The sequence below is a fragment of the Gavia stellata genome, chromosome 15, assembly GCF_030936135.1.
Source record: "Gavia stellata isolate bGavSte3 chromosome 15, bGavSte3.hap2, whole genome shotgun sequence".
Classification (NCBI taxonomy): domain Eukaryota; kingdom Metazoa; phylum Chordata; class Aves; order Gaviiformes; family Gaviidae; genus Gavia; species Gavia stellata.
Window position 1 is genome coordinate 10,306,659 of NC_082608.1, and position 10,520 is coordinate 10,317,178.

The window sequence follows — 10,520 nt, forward strand, 5'->3', positions numbered from 1 at the left end:
CCATCACTGTGAGTGACGTTCTAGAAAAAGGTGTCAAGCTCAAGTAATCAGGCTGCCTTTAATGATCTGTGCAGCTGTCTCTGTCTTCTCTCTGCACAGTTTCAAGACGCAAGGTACGTATGTCTGTCCCACACCTCTCCACGCTGCTTCTCTCCGTGATGCACTCTCACTGCATCAGAGCTCACAGGGAGGAAACTGAACCTGTGTGACCATTGAACTGGTGCTTTCCCTGTAGGATTTTTGATGAATTTGCAAGAGGTGATTATCCCCTCATGCATGTCTCGGAAAGGCAGGTAACTCCACGTTGTCAGTTTTCCATCTGTAGCATGTGGATAATTATACTTTTCTGCCTCACATGGGTGTTGTGAGCACTAATTAGTTAATGTCTTTTCAGCACTTTTATCATACAAATACTAAGCAGTTATTGCTATAATTATTATTATTTCTTATTATTTTGTTGTTCTCCAAATAAGGGATTTTGAGCACTCAGTTATGTCTGAGTATTTGAAAGTATAACTTCATATATGTTAAATGACGGTGTTACGGTAATGCCAGTTAGTTGCTTTAAAAGGCTGATGCGTGTTTCATGCTTGGCAATTCACAAATCCATCCCAACTGAAGCAGTGTTTTCTTTTAAAATATGCCTCTGAAGCAACAAGATCATACCACCAAACACAGAAATCCAGTGTCTGTAATATAATAAGGCATAACACAGTTTACATTAGTTGATTAATAGTGCATGCTTTGGGTGTGCTGTGAGCACTGGAAAATACTCAGTTGGCTAGAGGGAATGTGGCTTTGGACATCAGTGGCTGAACTACAGCCGTGTCAATTCAGCAATGCGGTATTCCTGAGTTTGTGCCAAAATCACTGGACTTCTGCAGAACTTTAGATTCTCTCAAACCCCAAATTTAAGTAAAACTTAAAAAAAACCAACTTAAGCAAAACTTAAAGAAAAGATGAAGCTATCACATTTCCTGTGATTCGGTGTGGAAAGCACATGCCTGCCAAGGGTCACCCAGGGGACGGTGAGCCCAGTCAGAATAATGCTTCCTCTGCAACAGAATCCAGCCCCGAGATTCCCTTGGCCTTGGGATTTTCTAAGGCCAAGGAAATGCCTTATGCTCTATATATTGTCATTTTTGAGTCTGGAAATCCTGGTTTTTGCACTAGGCAACTGAAACATAACAGGTTTTTTTTCTCAGAGAAGGGGAATCGTGATGTGGGAAAGCTGCTTCTTGCAGACGGAGGGCCCAGCTTCTGTAGCAGGCTTTCTTTTTCTGGACTACTGTGGAAGCTTTTCCATACGGTCTGAGGACAATATAAAAGGATAATGGCATGAAGGATTCAATTTCCCAGGCGGAAAGCACAGGCATGGGAATGAAATTCTTATTATGTACAGCCACTTGGAATTGGATGCAGAACAAAGCAGATCTCTGGCAAGCATCTGAAGAACTGATTGATGATGGAGCACTGTGGGGGGAAGGAGTTGAGGCTGGCAGGTAGGGATGGATGGACTGGGAACTATAGGAAGCTGCAAATCATCAACTTCTGGTCCACGAAGACCAGGAAAAAGGAATGCAGCTCAAGCCTTAAGCCATCTTTTTCTTGGAGCCTCTTAAGGATCCATGAAAGCATGGCTGTAATTGGATTAGAGTTTGTGTGGAGGCACAAAGCCCCTGTGCAGATGTCCTTGACTTGCTATCTGCTTCCCTTGTGGAGCAGCTACGAATTTTGCTGGTGAGGAGAGGGCCATCGTGCTAGCATGTTGCTGGAGAGCGCACTTTCCAGTGGGACTTCTCTGTGCCACGTCACAGATGGTTTCCTGCTCCGTGACCACACGTACAACTGAAGTGGCTAGCTCATCCCAGACCAAAGTGACTACTCTGTGTGGCATGTGATGGCATAAAGCAGGGGGACACCGGGGGCTGGAGCTCGAGCAAGGTGTGGCGGTCTTTCAGCGATGTTTTGGAGAGAGGAGGGCGGGGTTCAATATGATAGGCTTGATGGGGCTGCCAGGTCCTCTCAGCAGAAGCCAACTGCTGCCCTGCTCAGTTGGATGGATCACATCGGGATTTCTTTTGTTCCCAGCCTTTCCCATGGGGTTTTCTGTGGGAAGGTATGATCTGCTCCATACAATAAGCTGTCAGCCTTGTGACAGCTATATAGTGCCTGGACTGATTTTTTTGGCAAGTGAGGAATTTCAAGCTAAGTCTGTTTCTTACTGAAGACTGTCTGGGAGTGACTAGGAGCATGGAAGTAGCCTTTTTTGAGGGTTATTTTGAAAATAACTGTGTTTGTAGAGTGAGGGTGCTGTATATGATGTAGATAAATAATGTAGGAGAGTTTTGCAGCTCCTATGTAAACTGCCAAGGTTTTCTTGCAGAGTTGGAGCCACTGTTACAAAATTCTTAGGCTTTGGTAAATTCAGCTCTATAACTGATTTTAAATCTATAATTAGGATGGGAATAATTTTAAGTTAAACGTCTATATTAAATACAGAGAGGATACGTATTTTTGAAATGTGACAACTCTTTTCTTGTAGTTGCCTGTGCTTACATACACACTGCAGTATTTTATGTTTTGCACCTGAAGTTACTTATGCACTGTGCCCAGCAGCTATATGAATATCCATTTATGTGACCTTGTAATCAGTTTATTGGTGTTTTAGTGCCTTGTTGCTGTTACTTTTATCAGCCTAAGCTACAAGAAGTTAATTTCAATAGAATTTCATAAACTAAGTTTGAAAGAAGTAGTTCACCGAAAGTTATGAAGCAATGGATACAGTCCAGTCATGGTAGGTTTTTTCCTATCTTCAAGGAAGTCACAATGTAAACTCTAGTGTTTTGTTGGTGGTTTTTGTTTTTTAGTGTTAATTTTACAGTTATTTTTACAATGTGTTTTCAGAAAGACAAAGTTTATAGAGAAGTAACATTTTAGTAAACGCAACAGGTATGTCTGCAGGGAAAAAATTGCTACATTTTAGAGCAAAAAAGTCTTTTTTCTGGTCCCAAAATCTTGTCTGTTTTTTTCCATAACTATGTTGGCTGGTCTGGCAAAAGCTATTACATCTCTGTATAACACTTGTCATTCTTAGAATAGACTATCACAGTTCCAACCACACACCTACTATATACTGTAAACAATTTTATTTAATTGATGTCAGAATTAAATGCTATTTTTTAAAATAAATGCATGAGTGGATTATCTGGAGAGAAGTTTTTTAGTACCTACAATTGTAGCAGGCAAAATTTATTAAGAGGCCATTGTCAGTACTTCATTTTGTGACTGTGACTAGGTGTTGCTGTGTCGTGGTAAATAAGCATGAATAAAAAGCCAACTTTCCAATGCATTCCCAACTGGTAGGCTTATGATATTGTGTGCCTGTATCATAAAAAAGCAGATCATCCTATTGGAAAACAAAACAAAACTCCATTAATTAAGCACGTACTTGTATTTTTTTAGAATGTTTTTACAGTTTTAGGAAGGGACAAATCCTGTGGTGTCATCCATGAACATAACTGAAGTAAAAGTGTCCCACTTTTAGTTTGAGTGAGAAACACCGTAATAGACTGGGTTGCTATTATAGAAAGTTTATTATTATTGGTATATAAACTAGCTGGGGGCTTAAACACAGAGCAGCTGGGTAATTTAGCTAGCTCCTGGATCCAATTAAAAAAAAAAAAAAAATCTATGTTCTGTCCACAGTAGGGGAATGGTCATAGCTGAGAAACTACTATATGTTAGATTGTACCACACCTGTGGCATGTTCACTGTTATAAGCTATGTAGGCTGTAGAAAACATTAAATCCTCTTATTACTGCCTTACGTAAGACAGACACTTCAAGCAGTTCCACATTATCTGAGATTACCAGTTAAACTCATTAAAAAGCAACTAGGGCTTGTTCACTCGATTGGATGTTTTCAGGATTTTGGTGTGCTTCATGATTAATAACAGTATGCCTTTGATTAGGGGGATGACATTTTTGGGAAGACTTACCCTTTCTGATTTTTCGTTTGCTGGGTGTGTCTGAGGTGACAGGTGTGTTGTTAGCTCTCTCGCCCTTTGCTGGTAAAGCTAAACTTGTGAAACTGGAACTAGAATTTTTATTTTTTTTTAAATTTGAGGAAGAAATGCACCATTAACACTTCGGGTTCTAGCCAAGCTCAGGCTCTGACAGCGATTACAGGCAACTGATGGAATAAATTGTTTGGAAACCTCTTTATCACTAATGTTTCCTTTTTGTTTAGACCAAGTAAATGAGGGAAAGAAACTTTGGCTTGTAACCAGGTAGCAGTACATTGAACTTCCTACCACCAGTGTCCTGGTTTTCTTTGGCTGTTCCCCCCCCGGTCTTGTTTCACACTTTTTCACATTAAGTTGCACACTTGTTGCTACTCACTAAATAAAACCTTACTAGTTTTGTTAAACCCATAAGTAAACTTACCCTGGTGTGTGGTTTTACACAAGTCAATGGGACCATACTGGTGGATTCCTCTCTTCAGAAATACAATTCTTTCGGGATCAGAGCTGACTGTCGTGAGCTTCTGAGGACAGAGACAGTTTTCTTCTTTTGTACTAGGAAGTTATTGTCTCCTTAGCCATAGTGCAGGGTCCCAGATCTGGATCTGGCCAATATCAGCTAAGACATTCAGGCACTACTGTAATACAAATAAGAATAATAATGGTATTTAACACTGCTTTTTTCATAAATCAATCAAAGAAGTCAAAGCAGCAGGCATAACTAATATTACTTACAGCCAGATAGGGCTACATCTCTTTCATAAAAAGTGTTTTTCTGCAATATTTAACCATTGTTGGCAACAATCATCAATATTAATCCTTAACAGCAACATGATAACCAAGCTAGCAGATAAAATGGCTGTTAAAAATGTAGGGAAAAAAGGAATAATAGGATTGTGGAATTTTAATATTCTCCAGCTATTTATTAAAAAGTGCTTATTTTGTATGTGTTTATTTCTAATAATCAACTGTAACATTACTTTGCAAAAACCTGTAATTGCTTCTTAATTTCAAATCCCAGTTCCTTTGTGCTGTATACAAAGGTAGGATATTTCTGTACTTATTGTTCACAGCACTCTGTGTAAAAAATCACGTTCATTTCAAGAAGCTGTTATGGTATTGATTCTGGTAAAGACTTCCATTAACTGACCAATCTAAATCTCATAAGTGATGTCAGGATAGTTATGCATTTGCTTGGTTCAAGTATTCAGCCATTATGTTAGAATGCAGGCAGTGTCTGAATATGGCTGTTAAATTATTTCTAAATACCGAACCAGAACAGCTTAACAGTTCTGCAGTTTGAGACTGACACAAAAATGACAATCTGCCACCTCTTTGTTTTTTAAATATTAACGTTGTATTGGGATAGTATTTTTGGAGTAAAAACCTGTGGCACGAGAGGATAAGTGACATAAACAAAGGCAGCTGGGCTGCATGAAATAATGGAACAATAAGGCCCTTACAGCCGTTCTCATCACTCCAGTATGTTAATTAGCATTCTGTTGTGGCCGCAACACTGAAAACATGTAATCTGTATTGGTGTACTGTACAGCTGTGAACACACATTCTTTTTTGTTAGTCCCTAGAGTTAGCCTTGCCATTGGCATATGTGTGTGGGCCAAAAGTCAAACCATCACCACTAAAATACCACACTATAGAAGCAAAAGAGATTTTATTTTCTTTATTTCCATCGTAACCTGTGATGTCACCTGGTTACACAGCTACTGTCTGTCTGCTGATTTTTTTTTACCATTCTGTGTGTGTATATATGTGCGCGTGCGTGCATGTAAGCATGTGTCTGCGTGTGTGTGTGAAGGAGGGTGTGTGTATGAGGCCAAACTAATGATCTGAAATAACTGATTTAGAAAGATAAAATGTGCTATAAATAAATAAAAGCTTTTTCCTCAACAGAATAGTTTAAAAAGTCCTCCATGAGGAACATTACGGCTATATTTTCTTTTTCATGGGTAAAGCTAGTTCGATATTTTTATTCATAATTTTATTAAAGAAAAATAGTTCAGAAATCATCAGTGCTTCAGTGAATTCAGCTGCACAGGCATGGAACACTTGCATTTTTTTTATTTTGATACGAGTATGTAAAAACTCGGTGAAGGCAAAACAGAAGAAATATGATTGAGGAAAAAAAGTTTGCCATTTATACTCCCTTTTAAAAGGATTCGTACTAAAGTCAGGATTTCAGCCCACTGAGTCCATGTTAACCTTACTTGACCAGGGATTAGAGGAGACCACCTAAGGATGATTTGGTCAGATGGAATTCATTCCCCTTTTGAGGGGATCAGTATTTCTTTGTAGTGCTCCTGTAATTTAAAAGCATGCTGACCTCTTCTAATGCACAGGTATTTGCACCTAGCAAAGAAGCCTACCTTTTGGATCATAAATTAGATTTAAAATTAAGAAATAAGATTTCTAGTATTTCCTCTTAATTGTACATTTGCGCAGTGAATATTCACTTGTCAAACCTGTTTGCTAATCTCCATTTATTACTTCGTTGTGATGATCTCTGTACTCACACACAGAAAAAAAAGAGGTAGGAAAAATTTTTCTTAGAAAATAACTTGCGGTGCTCTTGGGTGAATACATCCTTTATCCATACTCAGATGATAAGAGTGAAGGCTTAGCTCATATTTCTGCACTAATCTACTTCAAACCTGATCTTGAAAAATTACCCTCATTGCACAAAGAAAATACAGCATTTAAGTCACCATGCTGATCAAATTTGGTTCTGCTTTTTGACTGTGGAGGGAAGAAATTGTTTGGTGATTCTGTGATGTGAACCAGCGTCCACTAGGGAACCAAGTAAGTTTTTTGGGTTTTGTTTAACCACTTTCTTTCTTTCCCAAGCAGATTGTCACTCTTTTAACAAGACAGATACATTATTATAATATCGTATTTGTATGCGAAGTACTGAAAGGTTAAAAAAAAGCTTAATACGTTAGATTGCTATTGATAGCATGATTTTAGAATAGAGAAACTAAATATTTAGATTTCATGCTTGCATTACTGTTTTTATGGAAATAAAAATCAGAAATGCTGCTTTAAAAATTAAATTTCTACAGAAATAAAATATAGGCTGTCAAAAAGGGAATAAGAACAACAACAAAAATGTTAGTAGCTGTCTCTGAATTTGTCTTTATAGTGGTAAAAGTATATAATTAATAGAAGAATTTTAGCTCCAGATGTGGCTATACTATAATAGAGCCTTATAAATGCTACAGAAAGAAAAATTGCTTGGAACGAATGAGAACCAAATCAAGAGCACACCTGGGTTTGACAAAGATTGCATTTACTGACTGCTGTGCTATCACATTACAGAGAAAGACCAAGTCTTTGGGAGCAGCTGTAGAGAAAGGCCTGGCAAATCTGCATGCAAATAGCAGCACATTGTTAACTTAATCAGATGCCGAGGAAAAGATGTGCCAGACCATGAGGATGATCTATAAACAAGTACAGAGTCCAGAGAGATTGTGAGGGCTAGGCAGATTAAAAAGGTATACCACAAGGGTTCTGTCCTTGGGTCAGATTCTCGTCTTTTATGTTGCCTGAAGGTTACTGCCATTCAAGCTAACTTATCACAGTGTTTGTTATAGCCCATTGTAGTAAATTTGTCAAATAGTACCCGGTTTGTTCTTTGCACGGATGTAAATAATTGCATATTATTTTGGGAGTTTGGTAGCTCTTTGTTCCTTGGTGGTAGAGATACGGGTATTATTTTCTGAAGGAACAGTGTGTGATTTCATAACTCCCATTAAATAAAATTACTGTATAAATGTCCCAGTGTAGTGAGATAAGAAATAGTGTGATACACTGTATAAAGAGACAGATCTTCCATTAAAAGAAAATCTTTCTTATAAACTGAAGTGCCCTGATGAAAATTGTCTTAAGAAAGTTAAAGACACCTGCTCTTCATACCATTTATTAATATTAACGGGAATATATGTTTAAAATCTTCTCTAAGTCTAATATCATAAAAAATAAAGAAGTAATACTATTTAATCACCCACAGCTTAATAGTGCCTTAGTTGTTTACTGCCATTGCACTAATTGCTCTGTACTAATGTGTTTTTGTGTGATTTCCAGTAGTGCTAAAAGAACTGAAATCCATAACCAATTAAATATAGTGGTTTTATGTTAAAAATATATCTGCTGTAGACTAGCAAATGAACAGTGGTATTCTTTTAAAAACAAGAGAGAGTTGGCAGTTGCATAGCTGCAGAGTAATAGTTATTTTTCATTGCATCTTTTCCACAGTGACATTGGAGTAATCTTTATGAATAAGCAAACTGCAGAAAGCTGAGCATTTTGTATTATATTATGGGCCAGAATCTCTTCTCATACAGTTACAAATCAGGTATAACTTTATTAAAGACAAGGGATTTACACCCACCCAAAAGAGGTGGTCTCAGGCCTTATGTTTCTGCAAATAGTTTTTCTTTTTTCGGAAATGTAACTTTTAAAATCTGAAATACAGATTCATCTCGCACGAGCACCCGAGCATAAATATTTTGGCTATACCTGCCACGTGGCAAACCATGCACAGGGCCAGCCGTGCTGGGCAGGCAACCCACGCCGAAAGAAGTGGTTTGGGTCCCTGGCTGCATCATAGGGAGCAGGACAGAAATGATGTTCAGAGACTTGTAGGAGAGGAAGCAACACCGTTTATTTACTGTAGCATACCCTGCCAGAGGGTTAATTGAGTAACATTGTTGTTGGCTCCAGAAGGAGCTTGCTGCCTGAGACAGGGCACCGCAGTGGAGACTGCGAGGGTGAGCGAGGTGAGGGGAAATTGGACATAATAGCATTAATAATAATAATTAAAGACTAAGAGTAACAAAAGAACGCCTAACTAATACACCAGTCTCTTGCTTTTTATTACAAAATTAATATTCATATGAATGCTATCAGAGCTATTCAGTATTAAACTGGTAAGACAAAAGCCACATTGTAATATATTATACAGTATATTACAAGGTGTTTGTTTCTGTGGGTTTTGACCAGCTGAAAACAAACTAACAGCACTACCAAATAGTCTGTTTCCAGGTCTTCAGCACAAGGCCCTCAGTCAGCATAGGATCCCCAGACCCACAGAGCAGGAATGCTCTCACTTTATATGGGGGGAAGTAATGAGATCAATTAGATCCTCATCCATTGAACTGTAGACAGCTGTTGGTGCATAATAATCATCATTAGAGATGGGTGAGTGTGGGATACTTGATTTGCCAGACTACCCGCAGGTATTCTAAAAATGCCAGACTTAACTCTTGAGTATTTTGAGTACTTGAGGCCAACATTTTCTCTGAAGTCTCTCCTGGGACTATTGATCATAAAAGAAGAAAAAGGTACATCTGAGAGCAAGGAGAGCTAGAAGGCTGCCAGGCTGTTTTTCAGCGCTGGAGAAAGTTGAGCGGATAAACCCTGCCAGCTGCTGTGTAAGCACCGCACCTTCAAGGCCGTGTGGAGTTGTAGGCAACTGACACCAGCCTTAGCTGCCATCCTGAGTTCAAACCTCAGCAGCCGTGCTCGTTAGCCAGCTTCTTGTTCTCTCCTCATGATAGTTTCATGGTAAGAATTGCACCCTTTTTAGGGTTGGGTGGATTCGCTCTCTGTCCGTCCCATAGTTCAAATGCTTCCTATTAACAAGGATCACCCCCATTCTGGTAGTATACCAATGCAACCAGTTTGTATGTTAATGAAGTTAGTCTGATTTTGACATTGCTTTTTGGAGGATGGGTAATGTAACCTTACCAGTATTTCAGTTTGAGCCTTTAAACCACCAGTAGGCTTTATAAGTACCACTAGCATGTTCAGAATATGCAGTCGCTGTGTTGTGATCTGCATTGTTCCTCATTATTAATTTCAGACTTTTCTTTGAAGCCTAAATAAATGCTTGTAGCCTTTGATACTTGCATGTTAAAAACGTTATAAAACCCTCTTAACTGGTGTTATTCATATACATCCTTGCAGCTCCATACGTTCTGCACTTTTAACCTTTATAATAATTCTTATAATTAAGAGTCCTTTTTTGAGGCAGTGGGTGCTGCCATTCCAGGAGAGTAAATATGATATATGTTACTACTGTTTAGTTTTGATTTGATAGTGTAAGTAAACGATCCACTTATTTTGGTGGGCTTTCTTATTCATTTATACTCCTTAAAATAGGTGTGAGTTTCCAGTGTAAAATGATGGTATCTCCCTGGTTAAGTCATCTTAGTATTTATGGGAGTTTAATAAAAACAGTTCAGCATTCATGGGATAGTCGGAATTAAGAGTGAAAGCAAGTATGCGTAAGAGAGAAAGTGCGTGTCAGATGAGATTTTCTGAATCCTAATCTGAGTTTTTGACAGTGCTTCCGGCATATTCTTATGTCCTTTACTGCTGTTGTCTGATGTCTAGGTCTAAACCCATTCCTGATGTCAGTGGGTGTATACATGAGCAACAGATTTGGCCCCATTTGGAAAATAATACTTAGGTACCCTGC